The sequence below is a fragment of the Trematomus bernacchii genome, unplaced genomic scaffold (assembly GCF_902827165.1).
Source record: "Trematomus bernacchii unplaced genomic scaffold, fTreBer1.1, whole genome shotgun sequence".
In the NCBI taxonomy this organism is placed as follows: Eukaryota; Metazoa; Chordata; class Actinopteri; order Perciformes; family Nototheniidae; genus Trematomus; species Trematomus bernacchii.
Window position 1 is genome coordinate 955,465 of NW_022987728.1, and position 22,967 is coordinate 978,431.

The window sequence follows — 22,967 nt, forward strand, 5'->3', positions numbered from 1 at the left end:
TGTGGATGTCTCTCTCTCTCTCTCTCTCCCACTCTCTAATGGAGCTCTGTCTCTCTGTTAGGTGTGGACTTTCCTTAACAACAACTCTATTGAGCGAGTTGAAATCTGAGCACAAATCAGGGTCAACATCTGAGCGAGCACAGAGTACAGATTGGTGAGTGGAGGAACAACTTGGAGAGCATGTCCGGACAGAAGTCTGAAATGCATATTCCTGCAGGAGGAATGCTGCACTGTGTGTCCTTCACATGCAAAACCAGACTATAAAAAGCAGTCAGATTTGAATGCATGTTCTCGTCTGTGTGGCCCACAAGCTGTTTTATTCATTCAAAAGAGTTTGTGGCCTTTAAACAAATCTCGTTTGTGCTATTTTAGGAGGGCTGAAGTACACAATATGTTACAAGATATAGTATAAGGTATCCTTTGTGGGTTTTCTTTGAGACAGATGTGTATATAACCCTCGGAATAAAACATATATTTCAATAAAACTGGGCAAACTCAATCTGCTGATGTACTGTAGATTGGGTGTTATCATCATAAACTCAATAACCTCTTATAAATTGCTATTTAAAGCTTGTAAATCCAATTTTGAGGCAGCAGTTCTGTTTGGCTTAGAGTTTTTTGTGCAATTAGCCCAAATCCAGTGAATTCACATACCACTTTCTGTCCAAAAACAAGAAAGAAACACTAGTAAACACTAAATAAATAGTTTAAATTCAGTCCTATTTCCATGTTAGCTTCACAGCATATTAGTGTGTCATATTGTCAAATAATTTGGATTCACTTATATTTAGTATCAAGCCATGAAGGCATTGCTTTCACACCAGCACTTCTTAGAGGTTGTAGACACTTGTAGACAACTGTCTGGAGTTATTAAAAAGACACCTGATAATGATTAAATTAGTTTAACATTTCAAATCAATACTCTGTATTACTGTAAAACCTCTAATGCTTTCAAGTTCTCAGACTTAATTTGAGGAAATTATCCTTTTCTCATCCATATATGTTGGCACACATTAAGACCTAAATAAAAACATATATTGATTGTTGTGTTTTTATTTAGGTCTTAATGTGTGCACATGTAAAAATGTGTCTTTGATTTTGTGTATAGGCACACGTATTTTTATATATTTGTTTCTATATCCGGGATTGTGGGAAACGGTATTTCGATCTCTCTGTCTGTACACTACACACAAACTGAACGATTGACAATAAAGTTGACTTTTGACTTTGATGTTGTTAATTAAGAGCTCTGTCCAGTGCGCATGCGTGCGTGTGCGCGTTATTTGCTCTCGGTTTAACCTCAGGAACAGCAGCGACTCAACACGGCGGCTTTCAAAATCTCTCTCGCTCTTTCTCCCTCCCTCTCTCGCTCTTTCTCTCTTTTTCTGTCTCTCTCTCTCTCTCTCTCTCTCTCTCTGCTCGCCCCCTTCTCCCTCCTCCACCTCCCCCCCTCCTCCCTTCTCTTCCTACCTGATTCAGATCGGCTCTGGCGCTATGCGTGTGACCGCGTCTCTCTCTGCAAGGCGAGCTCCACGCGAGAGACCCGCGCGCTGCTGACCGCGAGACCGAGAGACCGAGAGACCCAGACGCCGGCTGAAGAGCCACTAGGGCCGGGCAACAGGAGCCGGAGACGCCGCCGCTTGATGGAGGACAAGGAGGACGAAATTACCGCTTAAAAAAAGGTAAATAACATCCACATTTGATCGACACATGAGAGGGGTGTTAGTGCAGAGGAGGTGGCCGCGCGGTAACGGTGGCCGTCCGGGTCTCTGCTGGATGTTTTCGCGGTAGTGACAGCTGGATGTGCACTACTTAAACTGGGGGTATTGACATTTGTTTCGCCGCCGTACAGTAAACGGCGATGTGGACGGAATGAATGATGAAGCTGGAGGAAGAAGAAGAAGCAGCCTGTTGTGCATCGCTTTCTCTCTTCAGTGTTATTTTCATGTGTTTGTTAAGACCTGCAAACGCCTACCTGTGCATGTTTGTATTCTGCTTTTTAACAACAAGTTTGGTGTCAACGGGGGCGGCAGTGAAGTGAGATGCAGACAGGTTTTTGAATAACGTGTCCACATCGTAATCAAGGGAACACACACGTGCACGCCCGCCCCCACGCACACACACACAACCCACATATATTCACTTTTTTAATTTGTATGATGTGCAATGGGTCCATATCTGCTGTTACTGTATGCAGGGTAGTCTTCCTGTAATGAGCCATATGATCGTCATCATCACCATCATCCTTCCTCTGTATTTTGCCCTTGTCACCAACATGTTTCCCATTCATCTTCACCACCATCATCATCATCATCATCATCATAACCATGGTTTTTGTGCCACTGGCCTTAAGGGCTGATCTGCATCACAACGGCTCTATTTAAAAGCGCTCAGGGCTGAACTGTCAAACCACAAAGTGTTTTCTCACAAATGCACGCTGAAGCAAAGAGGAAACGAGAAAGAGAACTGGCCGTGCCGTGTGAACTCAACTGAAAAAGTGCAATGGTGGAGGAAGAGGAGACATTAATTATAGTAGTAGAAGATGTTTTTGTTTGAGTTTTCCTAAACTTTTCAGCTGCCAATCCCTCTCCTTTGAGCTTTTTTCTTCCAATCAATAATTAATTCCTCCATTCCTCCACCCCTCAGACAAATGATATTACCAGCTGCTTATTCGCTTTGCACTACCCAACACATGTTATATACCACTGTGCAATATAAAAATATATACTTGTGTACTAGTTATTATAGTATTTTACACCGTCAGCGTCAGATTTTTGAATATGTGTGCATGCCACTTACATTTTTTCTCTATCGTTATCAATTTTTTTTATAATTGTATTGTCATATATACAGTAAAACAGGCAGCACTGTACAATGAAAGTCTTACGCTCAGCTCTCCACAAGTAAATATAAAAAAAACTATACAAACAAACAAACCTATGAGATCAAAACTAGCATATAAGAACATTTTAGAATATAAGCTAAACCTAAAAAAAACCTAATCCAGGATAAGAGTGCATGATAAGACTAGATTTCACAAGACAACTGGACGTTTAAAGTAAACAAACAAGTACAAACCAGACCAAAAGTCGGTGTGTGGAGCGCGAAACCACGACGTCAGCCATCTTTTGCTTGACACCACATCAATGTCTCTTTGCTGTAACAATGTACATTTCCCCTAAGACTAATAAAGGAATTCTGATTTTCCAGATTTGGCCGTGGACAGAGGGGATCGGCAGCGTCCCATTCGTCATCCTCTTCCTCTCCTTAGCCAAGCGTCCACTTCGCCAAGCTCCAGTCTCTCCTTCCTCCTACACTGAACCTGGCAAACTTTTCTTTCACACGTTTGTCTTCTCTCCCTCTCTGTCCTCTTCCTCCCATCTTTTATCTTCCCTCCCTGACTGTGAGCCTGTCATGGCGTCTAAACTGAACCCAAACGTCCTGTACGTGGCGCAGCCCGGCGAGCCGCTGGGGTCGCCACAAGACTCTGAGAGGACCCACATTGTAAGTCTATTTTAAAGCTTTAAATCAACATGCATAGTAGGTGGCGAAAGTGTCACAATATTTCTGCACATAATAGGCACAGTTACAATATTTCTAAATGTTTTGGGTAATTTCTCATCATTGGAAATCCAAACACTCCAAACATATGACCCAACTTGTATGAAAAAGTCCATGTATTCCTTTTGATTTCTTGCCTACAGCTGTGCAAGACTGGTTTTTCAATCCCACGCCTGCATGTTCATACACATCGTTTGAAGCCCTTTATATCAGCTGTACAAACATCTCTAGACATTTTGAAACAAGTCCCATTTCAAATACAAAAAAACATCCTTATCTTGAGCCACATCTCAACATCGGTCATCTAAATACGTCTCAGTTACTATCAGATCAGCCACATGTTCACACTATGAGCGTCAGAGTGAACAAGTCAAGGTCAAACACCCAGCGAGGACATTTGTGAACTATCGTGTTGGTCAATCATTTTAAGTGGTTGTATGTTTCCACTCATCTTATTTTCCTATCCAGTGTGATTTATGAGATTAATTAATGAGTGCAAACGACATGGAAAAGTCTAAAATAGGGATTTGACTTCCACTGAGGACACAGAGGTCATGTCCTTGGTATCATTTTGGGGAAATATGCAGACCTAAAGTGTGGTAGCATTGTCTGATTTTAAAGTTAGACGTAAAGTAGATCCCAGTATTTCCTATAAACACAGAACAAAGGAGAAATACACAAATAATAAGAACTATTTAACAGTGAACCAAATGTATTTGTTGTTCATTAGGGAGCAATCTGAGAAACGGCTTTTTAAATCTTCATGTTACAGAACTCTGAGAGAAAGAAATATGCAAAAGTTACACATTTAATAGAAAAGTACTAGCATTTAAAGACTTTACTGCTTTGAACTAGTTGTATTAACTCTCCTAGAAGTCCAGATATCAAGGCACAGTTTTGTTTTTGGAGCTATTAAGCTATTTTATGATAGTGTTTTAAAAGGCCGCTTGAAAGTAGTAAACAGTACAGTTTACTTGGTAGCTACAGAATATATCAAAAAGCAAATTAAATGCAGTAGACATTGAGAGTATGCAGAGAGTCCTCTCACAAGACTTCTTGGTGGTAAAGACCTCAACATGTATTAATCAATTCTTCCATTCTTCTGCCAGGCTGGAGAAGCTGGAGAAGAGTCATCCGACAGCGACGGGGAACAAGAGGAGACGTCGCACAAGTTGATCCGCAAAGTGTCGACCTCGGGACAAATAAGGGCAAAGGTAGGAAGCGATGGCGTGAAAGTGTGTGAGTGAGTGTGTGTGTGTGTAGGTGGTGTTAAAGCCTCTGCTGTGCTTCTATCCGTTATACAGCAAGTGTCACATAATATCCGATTTGTCTTGTACTATATATGTTGGTTTTCAGCTTTTATTCAACACTTTTTGAAAGCTTTAAAAAAAAATCTGATCCATAATAAAAACGAGATGTCTTCAAGGTAAAAAGCAACATTAGCAAAGCCCTTAGGGATAACCTTTTTAAGGTCATGGAAGTGCTCTTAACTCACTGAGGGAAAGTCATGGAAAAGTCGTGGAATATTTCATCAGGACCCTGATTTAAACATTTCAGCTGCTCATTTATTCAAGAGGTAATATCAAGGTTTATCCGCCCACCAAAGAACGGATGTGTGGATGTGGATTTGAAGCAATTTGAAGCTTTTACAGTGGACCGTTACGTATACTTTTTAAAGATAATTTACTTGTTTCCTGCCTCAATCAAGCCATTGAAGGATCTGTCTCTCAGTTGTATCTTTATCAGCACTTAAATCAGACCTTTATCTTATCCGATGTGTCTGCTGAGGTCAGCTGACGTCTTTCTCAGGCCTACCCCGCTTCCTGGATGCTTCTCTTTCCTGTCTTACAGCCACTGTGACGACAAGTTGTGTTCAAATCTGTGATGGGCGATAACAGCAGCAGATTTCTCTCTTCTTTTAGGACTTCTGATAGCTGCTTATTGCCCTCTCTAGACTGTGTTTTACAGGAAGATATTGATGGACACACACACACACACACACACACACACACACACACACACACACACACCTCCCTTATTAATTATTGATGGTCTTATATCTGCAATGAGAAAAGCATTTATGTTCAATGCAAACACACAGATGACAACTCTCATGATTATCGTGTGTGTGTGTGTGTGTGTGTGTGTGTGTGTGTGTGTGTGTGTGTGTGTGTGTGTGTGTGTGTGTGTGTGTGTGTGTGTGTGTGTGTGTGTGATGTGTGTGTGTGTGTGTGTGTGTGGTGTGTGTGTGTGGTGTGTGTGTGTGTGTGTGTGTGTGTGTGTGTGTGTGTGTGTGTGTGTGTGTGTGTGTGTGTGTGGAAATCGTTATCCATTACCCTCATTGACTGTCTACTGTAAGTCAAGCACCGATCAATAGGAAACAAAGGATACCCGGCAACCCCCTGTTGTCATGGGGATGACATCCCATAATTGCACGGTTGTTCCTGGAGCTGATAATGGTATTGCATATCAGTCTGGTATTGATCAGTTAATCTCATCCGACTCCACTGTAATTGGGCGATGAGGGGCGGTATGCACGCCCATATAAGGGCAAAGGAACACCACATAGCGTTGTCATGGTTTCAGGGTCTCTGGACAGGAAGTGGTTTATAGGTCAAAGCTTTGACCACATAGTAATATTTTTTTTTTGTGTGCCACCTGTTAAGCTTATTCTGTGTTTATATCTGTGTAAAATATCAATCTACATACAAATATATTATAAAATCTTCAAAATCAAGTTAAATAATTTTTTTTAATTAAAATGCGTTGTTGAAAACGACTAAAATACTTCATAAAATGTGCAGTATATTTATTACTTTTCTGTAGGCCTTATTTCATTTATGTAATGTATGTGTGGGAACAGATATCATTACAAGTTAAAGTATATTTTACATAGTATACAGTCCTTGGTTTCAGTGAAATGCTGTCATCATGCAGCTTCTCTCCTATTGGCTGAAAGATCCCGCTGCCACAATATTTGATTTGCCATCCGTCAATCAAGTTTGACAACACTGTGATTAGTTATGTGTGTGTATGCTACTGTGTGTGTGTGTGTGTAGATTGGATAGTGTGTGTACCTGGAGTCATGACTTAGATTAAGCTAGTCATTGACTTCCGGATTACCCTGTAGTGACAACAATGGCCTGAGCGGATTAGTGTGTTTGTGTATCCCTTTGTTTGTTTGCGTGTGTGTGTAAGAGAAGGGGTGTAGTTTAGGTTTTATCTTTTGTGTGTGTAGTGCTTAACAGCTTCTCCCTGTCATGCGTTGTTGTATTTTGTCCCTCGCCTGTTGCCGTACGTTATAATATTGTGGCTGTCTATTATTGAGAAGGTGCTCATTCTTATCAACTGTGACATGACATCCTGATACTAATGGGATTAATTCAGTCCCTCACCCTGAATAATTATGCGTGTCATTTCAATGTCACTCTGGAAACACTTGTGTTGACTGTAATTAAATATATTTGAGTACAAAAACAAGCTTTATGACACCAAGGATACCAGAAGAGACTCTCTGAAGTCACTCAATTTAGATAAATATTTATTTTGGGGATGTTTTTGAATGGATATCTTTCTGCACAAGGTCATGAAACTGCTCTATGATTTTGCTGTGTCATGTTTAGCCTACAGGAACTGGCATTACAATTATCAGCCTTACCCTGGCATGTGAGGGAAAGAGGCAAATGCTCACACCATAAATGTTTGGTAGCTGCTGTTTTATAGTCTGTAATCAAAGTCAATGTGACCTTGGAGATTTAATTGTCTGACTCCAGCCTGTAGACTTTAAGACCGGATGGGATTTTCAGGACTAATTGAGATTGATTTGCTGTACGTGTGTGTTCTTGTTTTGATGTCTTCTGTGAGAAGCATTAACATTTCTTGATGTGAGGTGTTAAAACGTGACTTATTTTTGGTTGGTTGCAGAGTCAAAACCAAACCGGTCCTGCACTGAAAATAAGACCCTTACGTTTCTTGTCTGTTATAAGACATGCTCTTAAGGCGTAACACTTGCTTTTATGTCATGTACCTTGTAAACCACATGTCTCATCTCATATCCTTTCCACTCTTACATATCCTGTCTGCCTCTCTACTAAATGCTGTTCAAATATAATTGCAATAAAAGGCACAGATGACAAAAAAACATTGATGCACACGTGTTCTTTAAAGTTTTTAAAATATTTTAAATCACTTTTTAAAGAGCAACAGATAAACAGCAGATCATCCGGTTTCAGAGCAGCATTATAAGTGTTAAGGTTCTCAGATCACATTCGAATAAGGAAGTCGGTTTCTAATTTTAGTTATTGAAACAGTTTTCTAACCAACTACATAACTATTCTAAGAAGTGAGTGCAACATGTCACTGTAATAGGTGAACTTGATATTAATAGACTGCACACATCCCGTTCTCTATATCTGTTCATTATAATAGTTTTAACATTTCGTTTTTGGGTCCTTCTAAAGGTTAGAAGTACTAGTGTGTTTTTTTGTTCCTCTTGCCTTAAACACAAAGGACTCACATATAGAATAACAGCTAATCAATAGCATACATTAACATGCGGTTATATGACGCTTCTATTGTAGTAGAACCAAGCAGTTTCTAGTTTCAGTATTGTTAATCAATACTATGACGCATAATTTCGGGGAAATTAGACATGTTTTGAGCATATTTGTTTACTGAATCTATTTTAGGACTAATACTTAGCATCAATTAGCATCCAGATAGCATGTTACATTTAAAGCCATGGACTATCAGATGATTTGTTTAAAAGAACAAAGCAGGAACTGTTCTTACTTTAACACACTTGATAAACCAGTCACATTAGCTTATGTCCACAGCTAATCATGCATAGCTTGTAAATAACTATAGCCGGCTAGCTTACCGCTAACACACTAGCAAGTTAGAAACAAGCTACTGCTAGTTAAACGCAACACACTTCTCTGAGTTTTTTTATTTGATCTCTGTACTCTGTTTACTCCCACTTTTTATTAGTATTGTATATCATTTTATTCAATAATAAATAGTAATCAGCAGCGAACCGCTTCAACACGTGTATTTCGGTGTATTCACGGCATTCATTTTGTTATTCTACAGTATTGTTGTTTTATAGTTATTTGTTAATGTAACCCAATTTGTGTTCTTTGAAATTGAAAAGGATATCGCATTGTGTTTGTTACTTTCGTTGCAGTTGTATATGTCTTAAGTGTAATTTGGCTTGGCTTCCTATTTATGGATATGCTTTTATTTTGAAGGAGAGTTAGCGCTGTAGACAGGAAGTTGTTGTTGCTTTGGAAACAACGTGACGGAGATTAACGGATAAAAGTAATATCTACATATAAAGACGGAGAAAGTAAACGATAACGTTTATGGTTAAGTGTTAGCACCTCCCGAAGAGGCACAAGCTCTTACGTTGATATTGGAGATTTCAATAAATTCAATTTGAAAAAAAAAACGGGGAAAATACAAACAAAACGAATATCCGAATAACGAAATGGAAACCCGAAATAGCACTCCAACAAACGAATATTCGGATATTCGGATATTCGGGTACAGCCCTAGGCAGCTAGCTGAGAACAAGCTAATGAGGTCGCTAACCGACAGCCAGAAGTGGATAGAAAGGAGAACTGGCAAAAAGGCTTAGTTAGCAACCGTGATAAACATTTTAAAGAGACCATTTCTCTTTTGTTGAGCTGTCAGACCGCTAATAAGCTACGACAGCCTTCTATTTCTGTTTTTCTGGCTAACCACTTGTCAAAGTTCACCACAGTTTAACTTGCTGCTTAGAGGCTGGTATGACTCATCGATTTCTTTTTGTCATGTGCATGGGATTTTCTAATTGATTCGGATGATCGACGGCCAGAAATGTGTTTTATAAATTATTTTAAGAAGCAGTATTTTATTATTGCCGCAAGCTGAGACTGTTTGTTATCCGTCTCCTTTTTAATTAGCTTACATTTGAGTGACCTGTAACCTCCTCTTAGTGTGTTACTGTCTTTTCTTTCTACCCAAAGTCTTAGTAACATAAGGGTCCTCCTGTCTGCCTTGCTCTCATTTACTGTGTGGAAAATTAAGCAGGCACAGGAAGAGAATGAGGCGGAAGAGCAAACAGCTCCTATGAATTGTGTGTGTGATTTGGGATTTGTGTGTGTGTGTGTAGCTTTGAGTAGGTCGATCACGCAAGCTGTAATGGACGTACACGTAACAAACAAACACACACGGAGAAAAGGGAAGTCCCTAAATCATGTTTCTTTCCGAGTGAGGCAGTATACACAAGACACTTTTCTATCTCTTGTCTCAATTCCATCAAACCTCTCTTTCATTCTTCTCTTCGTTTGCCCTGTCCTCTTTAATCATGTCTTTTCCAAGACTTCCAATCAAAAATCATTCAAAAGAAACAAAAGCGAGTTATTATCCAACCCACTCGACGTCTTTGTCCTATTTTTCCCTCCATTATTGGAACATCTGCACCTCTTTTCTTCTGAAATAGCAGATTAGATTATATAACCAGCCGTATTTCTGGCTTTTTTCGAGTGGTGACCAACAGGTAACAACACTTATTTTCCCCCATTTACTGTGGATTTCCTACATGGTACTTTGGAATCAAACCCACACTATATTTGTTCTTTTGTATCTGCATCTCACTCCCAGTGCAGAAATCTGTGTGGGTGTTCACTGCAATGGAGATGAGGACGAGTGTATGGGTGTGTGTGTGTGTGTGTGTGTGTGTGTGTGTGGGACGGCAAACTAAAATGGCTTGAGGAGAGTGCATGAGTGTGTGGGATGGCTAGTGTTGTGTGGTGTGTGTGTGTGTGTGTGTGCGTGTGCTTTGCTATATGCCCTTGGCTTGATGTGATACAGCTGCATGGTGTGTGGGTCAATACTGAGAGAGATGGAAAAAGGAGAGGGAGATGGAGGTAGACAAAAGGGAGAAAATTAGCAAGTGGAAGATGGAGAGAGATGGAGGCAGAGTGGAAAGTAGCAGAGAGAGGCTGATCCAGAGTCAGTTATATAAGCAGCGGGTTTTAATACCCGTATTTACTGCACAACAGGTTGACTGTAGAGGAGGCGGCCCCGCTATTTAAGACGTGGTGTTCAGTCGCTTGTACAAACATTGCATACAGCACATTGTAACCTTAGAGTGGGACAAACAACAAGATAACACATTTGCAAAGTTGTTTATTTAAGGAATGCCTTGAGGGGAATCCGTTTAATTATTACATTTGTATTTTTGTGTTATATTTACTTCTTAACTTCTAGACTATTTATTTATTTATATGATTATATTTTTGGGGTCAAAAGTTACTGGGATCTTACTGGGTTTAGCTCAAGTTAATAATGATGATTTCACTAAAAATGTTTGGAAGGATAAAGTGATAGTCAGAATATCGTGTGTCTTATCTTTCTGGATGTGTACCCATCTGTCAACGTAGCACAATCTAATCGTGAAATCAAATGTCATAGTGACACCATATTAGTCAAACTTTTAAATCTATATCTGTCTTCCTGTAGGTTCAAAATTGGGATTGCGACTTTATAATAAAAGCTTGTTAATTAAAAATGTTTCTTGGCAGGTACTGTAGTTTAGAGATTCAAAAGGTTAATTTTGATTTCTCCCAGCACGAACAAACCGATTAACTTTTAAAACTACCCGCTGTGGGGAAAATACTTTTCACGCATAATAAACCCAATTTCAACGTCTCCTTTAACACATGTTTACTTTACACTAACCAGAAATCCCTCACCTCCAATATCACTTATTGTATTTGATAGGTAATCTATGGTAAAGCAGCTAACTTGCAATGAACCATATTGGACACAGCGTGCATTATTGATTTGCAGTAATTAAATTACTCCACACAGGCTGTTAATCATACTTGACTAGTGTATTCACACACACACACACACACACACACACACACACACACACACACACACACACACACACACACACACACATACCATGTATACATCACTTCAGGGGACATTACATTGACCTACATGCATTTCCTGGATACTTATCCTAACTATAACCAACACATGCCTAACCCTACACACACACACACACACACACACACACACACACACACACACACACACACACATACCATGTATACATCACTTCAGGGGACATTACATTGACTTACATGCATTTCCTGGAGACTTATCCTAACCCTTAACCAACACATGCCTAACCCTAACCAAGTCTTCACCCTAAACGTAATGATTCCCCTCATGACACACACGCACACGCACACACACACACACACACTGATCTGACCTCATGTTCCCCCGAGACTTCAGACCGTCCAACAAGGGGACTCAGTTTTCACAGTCAAAGGAAGCAGGAAGTCCTTTAAAAACTCTCCACTTTATATTCAAGGAAAGAAGGAAGCTCTGAATAAAAGAGTTTCTGGGAGAGAACATTCATTTAGATTCTCAGAAATGTTCTCAAAAAGTGTCTCCTTGAACCAAATAAGAATAAGAAAGAGCGAAACAAGTCCTTGACCAGAAAGGAACATTTTCAATTTATGTATGTATTTTTTTGGATGAAAAACATACAAAAATATAGTCGGACTTATTGAATCTTGGCTTTTACTAAGAATAAAATGGATGAAAACGCACAACTGAAAAGGCTTTTTTTTAAACTAAATTGTCCCTGATTCCCTTCTGGGTTGAGAAGTTTATAAAAAATATGAAAACACAAGTTACATTTACCAAAGCAAACAACTCCATTGTCCAAAAAAAAGAGAAACCACGCTTTCACTTCTCACTTCACTTCCTGTCTATTTAAAAAAAATTATTTTCAGTATTTCTCTTTTGTGTCCAGTCTTATTTCCATTCCTAGCTTTTCATTGCCGCCACCTGGTTGTTCTTTATTCCTCCGACCTTGATCTCTACACTTCCTTTCTTTCCTTTCATCTTCTCCTCTCTTCATCTTTCTACTCTGTTGCTCCTATTTTCTTTTCCCTTGCCAGCTTTTGGTCTGTATCTATACGATGTCTTTCTTTTAAGGTGAGGTTCACAGCTCAAGAATGAATTGTCAAGCAACTTGTAAGACATCAGTGTGAAGAATAAACTAGCCTTTTCAGTTCACTTTTGAATAAGTCTTCAGGTATAATTCATGTATTTTTCAACCTGGATCTTATTCTGATGACGTATTTCTAGAGAAATGGAAAACAAAGATCCTGGCAAAATAAGAGATTTCAAAATTACAGAAATTGGGGAGGAACGATTAAGATTAGCCGCTATAATTAACCGTATCATTATCTACACTTTCAGGCTAATCCAACTAGCTTCCTGATACACAGTTATACAACGTGTTATCAGATAGACTCTATATCAGGGGCGTCAAACTCATTTTCATCTCGGGCCACATCAGCATTATGGTTGCACTCAAAGGGCCGGTTGTAACTTTAAGACTATATAAAAATACATATATAAATGTTTAATATATATATAATAATGTACTAAATTACATGATTGCCTCTGCATTGGATTAATATCAGATAGGGTAATAACTTCATAATTAACTACGTCTGAAAGCAGAAGTCTAGGGCAAATGATGAGACATTGTGAGAATGTCACAAAATGATTTAAAAAGAAAAGTCAAATTCAAGAAAAAAAGTTAAAAAAAGTCAAATTCTGAGAAAAAAGTCAAATTTCAGATGCATTGTGGGACATGTAGTTTATGGACAACGTGCTTCTGTAAATCTGCATGTAACCGTATAATAAACATACTATATTCTTTGCAAGCTCTTGTGGGGCCACATAAAATGAAGTCGCGGGCCGGATTTGGCCCCCGGGCCTTGAGTTTGACACCCCTGCTCTATATAGAGGTTTAGGGCTAGGTTGAGAAAGGACCAAAATGTATGATTTTAGTCACCTTTTCCAGAGTATTGATTTATTGATCCGTCTTCTATCTAATCAAAGTAGAATAAAGGTTAAGTATACAAAGTTGACAGCGGCAGGTCATCATAAAGCAAAATGTCAAATCCTACAAACAAAAAACGTCAATAGTCATGTGTGTAAATGTTGAATCTTGGAGCCGCAGTCTTTGATTTTGTTCCAGAAACTTACTTTAAACGGCTGATTTAATGAAACGTCTTTGTGTCTCAGCACCATGTTAAGGTCACGTTCCCTCACTTTAAAATAACCTTAAAGTCCCATCACTCTTCTCACACTCATCATGTTTTAACACGAGTGTCACACACATTTATCTCAGCTCCAGGAGGAGGGGGGGGGGGGGCTGACTTCAGGTGAGTCGCCTTCACTTCCTGTTATTGATCCCACTCCATCTCTCCATCACTCCTGCTGTGTCTCTTCCAGTCTGTGTGTTCCCTCTCCTGCCATCCCTCCTCCTGCTGATTCTGCACCGTCTGAAAGGCCTCAGTCTGCAAAGGCCATTAAGGAAAATGTGTGTGTGTGTGTTTCTGTGTGTGTGTGTGTGTGTGTGAGACAAAGTGGATGAGCTATCTGCAGCGGCTGTGTCTGACATAGTAGCACTCGCTTTGGAAATGTGCTAATGATGAGGAGACAACAATGTTGTGTGTGTGTGTGTGTGTGTGTGTGTGTGTGTGTGTGTGTGTGTGTGTGTGTGTGTGTGTGTGTGTGTGTGTGTGTGTGTGTGTGTGTGTGTGTGTGTGTGTGTGTGTGTGTGTGTGGTGTGTGTGTGTGTGTGTGTGTGTGTGTGTGTGTGTGTGTGTGTGTGTGTGTGTGTGTGTGTGTGTGTGTGTGTGTGTGTGTGTGTGTCACTAATGTGCGCTCTCAATCAGTAACAGCTGTTTGTGTGTTTGTGTCATCACTAATGAGCGAACACGTTGCAGTCTTGACAGGTGTGCAGTTGAGTGTGTGTGTAGCGCTGCTAATGTGCCAAAGTGTGTTATCAGTGAGTGAAAGGTGTGTGTGTGTGTGTGTGTGTGTGGCATGTACTATTCATCACTTTCCTGTCTAATAGAGCCTCACACAGAGAGCATACGTGCAGGTGCTCAGTTATGATGCTCAGCTGATGTGTTAACAAAATATATATAGTTTGAACTTACTTATTACTTTTACTGACTAGTTTTTAATAAGCAGAAAGTACATTTTCTTTGTCTGTAAATGCTGTCAACATTATATCCCTCGAACCTTTTCAATTCAAGGTGATACATGTCCCGTTTAGGATCATTTTTGTGACAAATATCAGTGAGCAAAAAACATGGACACGTGGAAATGCATACATTAGCCAAAGAAAATGTATCAGCGTTTGAGTTTCTCTTTTAATCACGTCATGTTGTTGCACCCTCTTCAAAATCATTTAACTGCAACTGAATGGAAAATTAGCATCATCAATTTTTATATCTTGATACACCAAGCTCCTATTTTTCTTTTTGATTTCTGGTAGTGGAACACAAACAATCTAGTATCTGTACAACATTTAAATATGTTCCTATATTTTAGCTTTTAAATATTATTGTATCGCCTATGTTGCTAAATATGCTCTGTTACCCTACCCTATATCTACAAATACCCCCTCTCTTTTTGACTTTTAATGAGTTGAAACTTATAGGAAAGTAATAATCAAGAACATGCTAATGAAAACATCTGCATAGCAAAGAAAACTACATAACATTGATCTAAAAAGAATCATACAAAACTTGATGACTGTCTTATTTAAGAATGAATACCACTTGACATGTCGTGCACGCTTAAGTCACCATAGTGTCTATAAATAAAACCCAGAGGCCACAACACTTCCTCTGATGCTCGGCTGCTGCCAGGGAACACACTCACACTCCTACATCTCTCCAAGTTTTCCCTTTTTGTATTTTATTTCCTTATTTGTATTTACTGCTACGTACACTTCGTCTCTTCAACCCTGCGTATGTCTTCGTCTTGTTTCTTTCTTTCTCGTAGGCCAAAAATAAACTCTGTTTTTGTCAGCCCGTCTTTTTTTTTTTCGTGAAACCTCTTCAACAGGAAGCAAGAGACAGTCACCACACACACACACACACACACACACACACACACACACACACACACACACACACACACACACACACACACACACACACACACACACACACACACACACACATACATGTTTTTATACCGTTTTTTTTTTAATGCACCTTGCTAAATCACTTTTCTTTGAGTGTGTCCATTTGCTGTCACACTCTGACTTGAAGTACCAGGAGTAACAGTGACTCAGCAGCTTGAAAAAAAAGCACACACACACATCTGTTAATGACTTGTACATGTGTGTGTGTGTGTGTGTGTGTGTTTGACGAAGAGAGGAGGCGATCGTGTTTTTCCGGTCCTTTTCACAGCGGCTCTTTTCACTGCTCGTGCATCTGCTACAATTATAGCAATTATAATGATCATGGATGTTGCAGCGACTGTGGACCTGCTGTGTGGATGGAGCTCTCTCTGGGGCACACAGGTGGCTCCGAGGTACACTTCCCGCCTCAAGCTTGATCATGTGAGGATACAAGTGACGTGTGAATGTTTTTTTTTAATTCATTGTGCGTCTTTCTGTCCTGTGCTGGGTCATCTCTTTGCTCCCTCTTAGAGATACGTTGTTAAAGTCAGACCAACAGGGCTGATGGGAAATCTTTGTTGTGTGTTTTCTCTCATTAGAAGATACCTCTCGTGTGTCATGAACCTGTGTTGGCGTGTGTTTCACTTCCTGCTTGATGTATAGCGAGGGAGGGCTTTCCTTCTGGCGTTGGCAGTTTCACTTTTTTTTACATCATGTGTCACCTTGTTGACACTTTTATCCTAAAAAATATAAACCTGCATACAGGAGCGATATGGGGTTAAGTATCCAAGCACATCTGATTGGTTGACACCCATTTGCTGCTGTTTATAATCCTCATTATCTACAAGTTACTAAATACTAGCTCTGATATCACTACTGCTAACTCTGCTGCTATTTCTGGCTATGTATGTATGAACATGCAGTCATATACTATAACAAATATGTATTGCAATGATATTTGACGACTTATTGAGTCATGATTGGTTATTTTGAATGCGTATTTAAAGCACTTCAGTTATGATTTGAAAGCCATTTACTGGATTTGTGGCGTGCTACAGCATGCACATATGAAGTCTATCTAACCAGAGGCATGACCCCACGCTGTAACACGATCTGAAACGGGAACCTTCGCCCCGACCAGGCATTTAATCACTTGTTTTTTTCACTAAAATACTACAAAAAATATGGAGACATCTTGTATTTAGAAGGGTTTTAATACTTTTTAGGGTAGTAAAGAAACCGAAAATAGAAAAATGGGAACAAAATTCTATTAGTTATGAATGCTTCTTACTCTCATGATTTCACACAGCAGGGTGACTGTATCGGACGGATGTGACTTCCCTTCTAAAAAAAAAAAAAAAAAAAACACATTTTATTTTTACACTGCTGTGTGTCATAATGGAAGTGAGAGATACAGATACACGGAGATATAACCGTACGCAGCCACTGTGATTGACTGATAGCTAACGGCTATTTGTGTGAAGACTGTGAAATAGCCAGGGACTTCTTCTGACTTCTTCTGACATACAAAGGCACAGTAAATATATCAAATTATGAGTTTGAAGATGAATTCGGCATCACATTTTGAAAAAGAAGTGTACACACGAACACTTCTAACAAATCAAAGGAGCTTTCAACTCTAACACATCATCAGTGGATGGAGTTTTCTACCAGTCTTTTTGGACCAGAAAATAGAGTTTAACTGAAGTGTTAGAGTGTCTTTCTTTTCAAACTTAATTGGCAGAACGTTTTTAGGATGTTACGTTTTTGGAATAGACAGCGGACAGAGGACCTCGAGTTGCCATACAAAGGCACAGTAAATGTATTAGATTATCAATTTGAAGATTAATTCGGCAAAAAGGAAGTGTACACACGAACACTCCTAACAAATCAAAGGAGCTTTTAACTCTGACACATGGTCTTCGTCATTCGATGGAGTTTATGACTTCATTTTTGACCAGAAAATAGAGTTCAACGGAAGGGTTAGAGTGTCTTTCTTTTCAAACTTAATTGGCAGAAGGTTTTAGGATGTTACGTTTTTGGAATAGACAGCGGACCTCGAGTTGAGTTTGTTTGTCAAACTACTATTAAGAAAGAAGCGTTAAAGTTGGCGAACACGTTCCTAGTTGATTTGAAGGCAGTGTGTTGTTCAGCGGTAGAAAATGTGCCTGCAGAGACCTTGTGTTTGTTCTGAAGCTGCGTCGGCGTGTTTACTCTCTTCCAGTAAGTAGCCGGTGTGAGGGAGTAAATGCAGTTTGTCCTCAGGGTGAACAGAGTCATAAACTTTGCATCGGAGAGTCCAGCTTTCTCTGGATTTCACCTGCTGCTCGATCAGTAGGCAAATGTGTTATAAAATCAGACCCATTATCTAAAGATAGATCATGACCTGTGTCTCAGTTTCTCTGATTCATTTAGCAAGCGTTGTATTCTGCTGATCACAAGGGAAATCACTTTTTTTTTTTCATTGACACATTTTTGATTTTCCAGGTTGATCTACCCGTTAGTGCTGTAGTGAGTTTAGTAGTTTATTAATTACACAATAAATACACTTTTAAAACAGCTGCTTGTCAATTTTATGTCAAACTGTAAGTGATTCCACCTTCTCAACACAAATATTCAGATTATCTATGTTTAATGGTAGTAAGTTAAAGGGGACCTATCATGCAAAATGCACTTTTGTACGTCTTTTATACATGAATATGTGTCCCCGGTGTTCCAGGGAACTCACCAAGTGTCAGAAAACACAACCCTCTCTATTTTCCTCCATACCCAAATCTCTAAAAAAGGGGCTGCAACGGATCTGATAAAAACTGATCCAGATTTGAACACTGTCCTGACGTCAGGACGGTGGCGCTACGGCTATTGGGCCAACTCCACCAATCAGGAGGAGACAGCCACGGCCATTGCCGTTCGAAAGCGCTGGAGACGCTGTAGTACATATGCCAGGCCTGTAGGTGGTGCTGTTCTCACAGAATCAACCCTTGAATCTGCAGAGCTAAAAAATGTCAAATTGAGCAAAATGAGGCATGGCTAAAATGCATGATCTGTTTGGTATTTTGAACAAAAAAAAGTATAAATATGCCTTATATAGGTATGGTCCTACACTATATTATTCAAATATAGCATGATAGGTCCACTTTAAAAAGTGTGTGGAAGTGCTCTAAGAAATTTGGTTTGAAAACTGTATTCGGTTAGACAACTAAGAATAATTTTTGTAGAGGACTGTCCTGTTCTGTACTTTTTAAGTAGAGGTCAAGACAAGAAATGGCTTGAGATACTTAAAGGTGGGGTAGGTAATTTTGGAGAAACCAGCTCGAGTGCGCTAGAATTTGAAAATACACAGCCGGAACAAATCTGCCACTTCCTTACAGAGCCCCTCCTCCAACACACAGGAACGCGCACATGACCAATGAGGGCACGAGATAAGTTTGTGCACAGATGGAAGGCTGACAGGCAGGTAGGCCATCCAGTTATTTTAGCCGGGCCGGCTCAGATGATTGGTCGTGCTTTTTACAGTATTACGGCTTCCACTGATGACATTTTGTTATGGATTTGTTGTCAAAGCACTTCAGATATTCATTGCTATCGGGATGTTAAGAGCATTCCATGGAATATAACAAAAAGTGTATCTTGAGCCGGTTTCTCAAACTTACCTACCCCTACATCTACTCTACTCTCTTTGCGTTTGGCTTCCTGACTTCCTGCTGGCGTCTGTCCGCCAACACCTTCATTTAATTTAAGCAAAATGTGTCACATCAACAGCATCTCCATTAGTGAGAATTGGACACTCTTTGTGACTCAAGCTGATGAGGTTGGCAGACTCCATCACTCAGACCTGACAGCCTTTCAACGCTGCATTTTGTTCATAGAGTGGTGCAGGAATAAGTCCTAAACCTGGGAATTAGTCAGCATTTTACCACTTACTGTTTAATTGTCTCGAAGTTAATGTTTATGAAACACTTTGAGGCCTTAAATAAGGTCGCTATTTAACACAAACTCAAGAGATTTAATAAAATATGTCACTAAATATCTCACACGTGAACATCTGAATCTCCTGTAAGTCATACAAAGACCGGTTGCTAACAGGTGGCTAAATGAGACTACTAAAACGCCATCATGCTGAACACTAGCCGCCGTTAGCTTAGCGGTGTTGAGGCGAAGTCACGCGACCGTAACTTATTTAGTTTATTGACTAACGTTACTTCTGCCGATTACACTAACGCTTAAAAAATCTGAAAAAAGGGTGTTATTATGTGTAGCAGTAAGTCTAAGTATCATAAAGGTGTGATTGCCAAAGTACTTATTCTCTGCAGTATACCAAAATCCAAAGAAAAACCCCTTTGCTTTTCAGTCTACGTAGCCCTTCCGATTCTAACATGGATCGGCCTACAAAAATACGTCATCACTGCACCACTGTATCGCTGTGGTTTAAATAAAGATTTTTAAATAAAGTGTCCTTTCACTTATTCCCACTTGACTCCAGGATTGGAACGAGGCCTCCTCCCCCCGGTCCAAGGACACAACTGGCACACAAAGACGCGGACAAGACGATTTATAATCATATTAGACGGAGCGTTATCCAGCCCCAAGTCGCACCAAAGCCAACTCTCTCCATTTTCATCTCTCCTCGCTCCCTGACTCTGCCTTTTGTCTCACGCTGCCTCTGCGTCTGCCACTCTCTGCTCGTGAGTCATCGAGCTTAAAGCTGAGCCAGACACTGAATCATATTGGAGGTATTGGCAAGTTATCAGAAAGGCAAAACAAGGTCTTTTTTAGCTTCTCAATCTGGGTAATGAAGCCCGACACACCGCTTCAAATGCATTGCACACGCACAAAATCCCCCCCACTGATACACACCCGAAACGCTTCTCGCACACCACCGAGACACAAAAGGTCTTTACCAGGAAAAGAAACTGATGTTTGCGCAAAAATAAAAAAGCCACATCCTTAGAAACGCAGAGCGGGGCCGAGGGAGCTCACTGTTTTCTAAACAAAGAGCTGATCGAATATCGCCCTAAACAATGAGAGAAGAAGAATGGGTGGGCGAAAGAGAAGAAGAAGAATGAGGGGCAAGATGGGAAATGAGTGTGTGAAAGGAAAGGTGTGTGTTTATTGTGGCGTAATAGACGGGGGGGGGTTGTTTAAGACGGCCTCCGTTGTATTTAATGTGTGTGTCTGTGTGTGTGTGTCTGTGTGTGTGTGTGTGTGTGTGTGTGTGTGTGAGAGAGAGAGAGAGAGAGAGAGAGAAAGAGAGAGAAATGGTCAAGCAAACAGGATTGTCTGCTCGTGTTTCATTTTCAAGAGAAAGAAGTGTCCTACATATCTTTTAAGCGTGTCAAAACACACACACACACACACACACACACAGACACACACACACACACACAGACACACACACACACACACACACACACACACAACACACACACACAGACACACACACACACACAGACACACAGACACACACACACACACACACACACACACACACACACACACACACACACACACACACACACACACACACACACACACAGACACACACAGACACACAGACACACACACACACACACACACACACACACACACACACACACACACACACACACACACACACAGACACACACACAGACACACACACACACACACACACACACCACAAAATTGCATCTTGGGAATCCGGCCTGTATGTGGCTTCCTGAGTGTGTGTGTGTGCACTAAGCGTGTGTGTGTGTGTATGTGCGGCATGTGTGTGTGCACGCATGTAAATGCCAACATGATTTACCCCAGACGCTTGTACAGTGTATAAATAGCAGCATAACACACAGTAGGCCAATGTACAACAAAGCGCTGTCCCTGTGATAATAGGTCGTGAATCATCCGTACATTAGTGTGAGCTCACAAGGACATGAGCAACACAATGTAGCCGTAGCAGGAATCATTGTTTTTACTGTCAGTCACCTAGCAACAAGTGTTGTCACGACTCACGATTTCCCAACATCTGTTCACCTGAGGAAAATTGAGCTGCATTATGGGAAGTGTAGGGTATCGTTTTATTTGTGGAAAGATGGGATTGTTTGGCCTCTGGTGCTTTGCTTTTTGACCAAAGGATAATTGTTTTTTTCCGTCCTCAAATCCCAAGGATACCGTGTGGGTGACCTCCCGACTGGAAAATAAGAAAAATCTATCGAAACACAGCATTAGATTAACGATGATTTTCTTAAAGGATATCTATTATGCTCATTTTCAGGTTCATATTTGTGTTTAGTGTCTCTACTGGGAGATGTCTCCATGCTTTAATGTTCACATTTTTGTATTTACATGCATCAAAACCTTTATAACACACTACAGGAAAAGGGAAAACACAAATACGCATAATAGGGCCTCTAAACTGCATTCTTTATGATTTATTATTTACATATAAAGATAGTTTAAATATGTATCAACAATTTCACATCAATATCACATTATTACAGGTAGCTTTATAAGTCAGCAGAAGTAGTGTGTGAGACTCCACTTCCTCGTATGGTAAATTAAATAGTCATGAATCAAAGCTTCTAGTGTTTAGTTCAGCTACGTTTCTGCAGAAGAAAATGCATGCATGAGATAAGATCATGATTAAATTCCCCACATATGTGTGTGTGTGTGCTGGAGCGCAGGATTCCCTTCAGTCTGACGGGTAGACAGAGCGCTCACACACACACACACACACACACACACACACACACACACACACACACACACATACCATGTATACATCACTTCAGGGGACATTACATTGACTTACATGCATTTCCTGGAGACTTATCCTAACCTCAACCATAACCAACACATGCCTAACCCTAACCAAGTCTTCACCCTAAAATTAATAATTCTCCACATGACTGTGTAAACAGATTTAGGTCCCCACAAGTATAGTAATGCTAGGCCACACACACACGCACACGCACACACACACACGTTTGTCATGCTTTCTGCACTGGCAGCTAACCACTCGGTGAACTCCTTTGTAGAAAGTCTATTTTTGTCCATGTCTATGTTTGAGAAAGCTTATTCTAGAAACAGGCTGTTACTGTATATGGTAAAGCCCCAACCTTCCTCTCTCTCTGTTTACACATCAAGTTCCCTTTCTTTCTACTTCTCCCTTTCATCAGGCCTTCCTGTTTGTAGCATTCACTAAAGTTATTATTTTTGCCTTTTTTCTCAAGTTCTTCTTTTAGTTCTGTTTCTTTCCTCTCTGTCCAGTCTGTCAGTGTGAGTGTACCGGCATGCTGTGTATCAATCTGTTGCCCGTCATATTACCAGGGAGCACACACTCAGAGGAAGACGCAGGGATACGTGCTTTAATTTGGCACAAACAAACGCACACATGCAAACGCCCACCTGTTATACA

General features: G+C 40.2%; 1 protein-coding gene across 1 annotated transcript in view; it reads left to right on the plus strand.

The window, feature by feature from the left end:
- Window positions 1-1,332: 1,332 nt before the first annotated feature.
- LOC117494604 (diacylglycerol kinase eta-like) overlaps window positions 1,333-22,967 on the plus strand; it is a gene marked incomplete at its 3' end in the record, with an annotated part of 53,288 nt that continues 31,653 nt past the window's right edge. Inside the window, 3 exon segments of the mRNA XM_034145534.1 lie at window positions 1,333-1,682; window positions 3,211-3,504; window positions 4,671-4,775.